General features: G+C 43.1%; 1 pseudogene; it reads left to right on the top strand.

The window, feature by feature from the left end:
* Positions 1–3,211: 3,211 nt before the first annotated feature.
* Positions 3,212–3,536, top strand: LOC115868691 (annotated as a pseudogene).
* The last annotated feature ends 196 nt before the right edge of the window (positions 3,537–3,732 follow it).

Here is a 3,732-nt window from a genome sequence, read left to right as displayed (position 1 = left end):
CTTGGATGTCTAATAGAGATTTCAAATGTAACACAACCAAACATAACTTCTATGTATTTATTTTAAAATACTTTTATTAACTAAAGTCTATTATTCACTATTTGTTTTTAAAAACATGTTATTGGGGGGGGTAAAATGAGGAGCTGATACCAAGGGCTTAGGTGGAGAGCAAATGTTGTGAGAATGATGAGGATAATGAATGTACAAATGCGTTTTACACAACTGATGTATGTATGGATTGTGATAAGAGTTGCATGAGCCCCCAATAAAATGATTAATAAAAACAACATGTTATTGTGAATTGGGTGAAGGTTACACAGTAAAGGAGTCTTCCATTCAGCAGTTCACATACATTTGGTTTCTCGACTTTGATTACAATCCCTATAATGTAACAACACTTGGCCCACTTCCCCGTATTTCCTGTTTGCGTTCCTCCTAAACTTTGTCCTTGGGTAAATGCTGCCCTTTTGATCTCAAATGGTTGATTATTCTACAGTGTGTGTCCCCTGTTAGTGTGATAGTTTCCCTTAGAAACCTGTCCATTGTTGAGCTGAAATGGAGCCATGGGGGTGAACTCATTTCCAGGCCTGAAAACAATAATCAAAGACGTTAGCGCTTCTACCACTCTCTGTCAGACCTGTAAGCTTGGTCTGGATTTTTTGGGGGGGTGGGGGGGAGGGGCTTGGTCTGTTTGTTAATGACTTTTTGTGTGTGTGGTTGTTCCACATTTTAATCCCTCTCTACCCAGGGCCCTCAAACATGATCCTTTTCAGAGCAGTTGGTGGTGGTCTAGCACGGTTAGTTCTGCTTTCGGAGTCTGAGATCGGCATGGCCATCGGTCCATTGGACTTACTGTTTCCACGTGTCTTCTAGTCTCTTCCCTTTTCTTGGCTCCAGACTGGCAGAGACCAATCATCACACATTGGATAGCCACGCCCAAGCTTTAAAGATCCCAGTGGCCACTCACTGAAATAGGATGTGGAACATTATCTTTGTGGACTAACTAAGTCTTGGCTAAGACTTTCCCTCAGGTGTTTGGCTGCGTCAAAGAAGTTTTCATAACTTGGCCGCGTGTATAATCCATCTCATTCATGGATCACAAACAGAACTTCTCATTCTACCCTAAAAATTAAAAAAATAAATAAAAACATCTCCCTCCACCTTCCTCATCTCAATGAATCTCACACACCCCAGCGTCATCTTGGACTACTTTTCCCCCTTCCTTTGCTCATCCACTCTTTTCAAAAGTCTTGTTCCATTTATACCAAATTAATCCCTCAATCTAAGAACCAACTCGGAGCTGGGCTGCTAGCCTCAAGGTCAGTCATTTGAAACCACTAGCCACTCCTCAGGAGAAAGACGAGGCTTTCTACTCCCATGGGAACCCACAGGCAGGTCTACCCGTCCCGTAGGGTCACTGTGAGGTGGAATCGAGTCCATGGCAGTAAACAACCCCCTTCTTTCGGTCTACTTCTCTCTAAGGAACACATTAATAATTATAAAAGACAGCAACGACTAGTGGATTTACGCAGAAAGTGAGAAGATTTGAAGGACTATCAGCAGGGATTTGGAAGCAAGCTGGGTGGGTAGTAAAGCGTAGTGGCTAGCGTGCGTTCACACTTGTTAGGAGAATGCGTTGTTGCTGCTGGATCTAACCCCAGGGACGCGCTGCCCAGCGGTCTGGGTGTTACCACTAGTTTGGCTGCAAGCAATGGCTCTTCATTTCAAAGGAGTTCTGCAGGAAGGCAAAGGTAGAAGCTGTCTCTGCTTCTTTTCGCATTGTTACTCTACTCAGACTACAGCCTCCCTACCTTCACCTGTCTTTTCCTAGAGGTGATGGTGATGTTGGTCAATTACTAGGACCCATGCTTCCCTCTAATGCTGGAATTTTCTCCCTCTAATGCTGGATTTGAGGGGAAGGGGCCAGCCACCTGTGCTCATTTGTCATCTTACATGGTGTGCCTTCTTGCTGGCAATTTGGGTTTTTTCCCACAAGTTCCCAAAGTTACTGGAGGCTAGTTTGTTTCTAAGAAAAGGGTAGGCCTGGAGATATATTTCACCCACACGTCGCACAACGTATAGAAAGCTAATTTGCTGTCTTCAGAGCAATAATTGGAACCCTGGAAAGATATCTGGAATGCATCGAGGATCAAGAGTCCTCTAAATTAATTCCACAAAGTTTTGAGTGGCTAGTATAGAGCAGGTATGATGTCAAAGTAAAACTACCACCACCACCACACCAAACATCTGAAACCCAAAAGTAAATAAGTCAGAGAGAAGTATTTTTATCTTATTATACTGATTTCTAATTTCAAAGTAGAACCTACAAATCTGGAAAATTACTGTAGCTGACCTGCAGCTTTTAGGGAAGACAATTCTATGATAAAGGGAAATCTTCTAATATTATCTTTATTTTAACTTATCTTATACACTGATAGTCAGTGTATTTTAAATTTGTATGCATAATATTTTTAGGAATAAACTGTTACTTTTTAAAAAATCATTTTACTTGGTATCAGCTCCTCATTTTTTTCTCTTCTCTCCCCCCGCCCCATGAACCTGTGGTAATTTTATAAATATTTATTATTTTCATATTTTACACGAGGGAGGTTTTACACAACCATTGTGATCGGTTTCCCCTATCTCTTCCCACCTTCCCTCTATGCTCATAATATCAATACCCCCATTATTCGTCCTGAGGGGTTTATCTGTCCTGGATTCTGTGTGTCGAGAGCTCTTATCTGTACCAGTGTACATGTTCTGGTCTAGCCAGATTTGGAGTAATGATAGTCAGAGGGGTGGGGAACATTAAAGAGTGAGAAAAATGTTGTATGTTTGTCGGTCCTATACTGCACCCTGGCTGGTTCATCCCTTCCTTGTGACCCTTCTGTAAGGGGTTGTCCAATTGTCTACAGATGGGCTTTGGCTTCTCCTCTCCGACCTGCCCCCCCTCTCGTTTTTAGATATGATTGTTTGTTCTGGGTCTTCTGATGCCTTAAACTGAGTTACTTAAAAAATAAAATCCACAAGCAGCAATAAGAAGACATATTGACACCATGGCCCACGCCCATAGGATGCATTAAGAAGTGGACAGGATCGCTTCGTCAGAAATATATAACGTCCATCGAATCCTGTGGAAACATCAGACCAAATCTAATTAGAAGACATCCGAAAAGCAAATGGCCTCTTTGCTCTGGGCCCCAGAAGTGCGATGACGAAGGGAACGTCATCCTTCGGAAAGCGCCGCAACAAGACACACACCTGTGTCGCCGCTGTGGCTGCAAGGCCCGCCCTCCACCATCCACCATCCACGGAAGTCGACCTGCGGCAAATGTGGCTCCCCCGCCAAGCGCAAGAGAAAGTATAACTGGAGCGCCAAGGCCAAAAGGCGGGATTGGTCGAAGCAGACACCTCAAAATTATCTATCACAGATTCAGGCAGGAACAATTCCTAAACCCCAGAGGGCAGCTGTCGCAGCGTCCAGTTCATGTCCAATTCATCGTAAGGCCGGCTTTCAACATTTAGCTGTGCAATAAATGTTCTGGTGTGGAAAAAAAATTTTAAAGGCATGGACCATCCAAAGTTACAAGGCCATAGAAGACAAAGAAAATTTTAGTAATTTGAGCCCGAGGAAACATGATAATTATATGCAATGTGGTCATCTGAATTGGATCCAAGCCAGAAAAAGGGCGTTAATGGGTGTGCTAGTCTGGGTGGACTAGAGAAACAAAT

Source organism: Echinops telfairi, unplaced genomic scaffold (genome assembly GCF_000313985.2).
Source record: "Echinops telfairi isolate 266 unplaced genomic scaffold, ASM31398v2 ScPeMD7_18;HRSCAF=68, whole genome shotgun sequence".
In the NCBI taxonomy this organism is placed as follows: Eukaryota; Metazoa; Chordata; class Mammalia; order Afrosoricida; family Tenrecidae; genus Echinops; species Echinops telfairi.
Note: the sequence above shows the minus strand (reverse complement) of the source record. Positions and strands in the feature narration are given on the sequence as shown.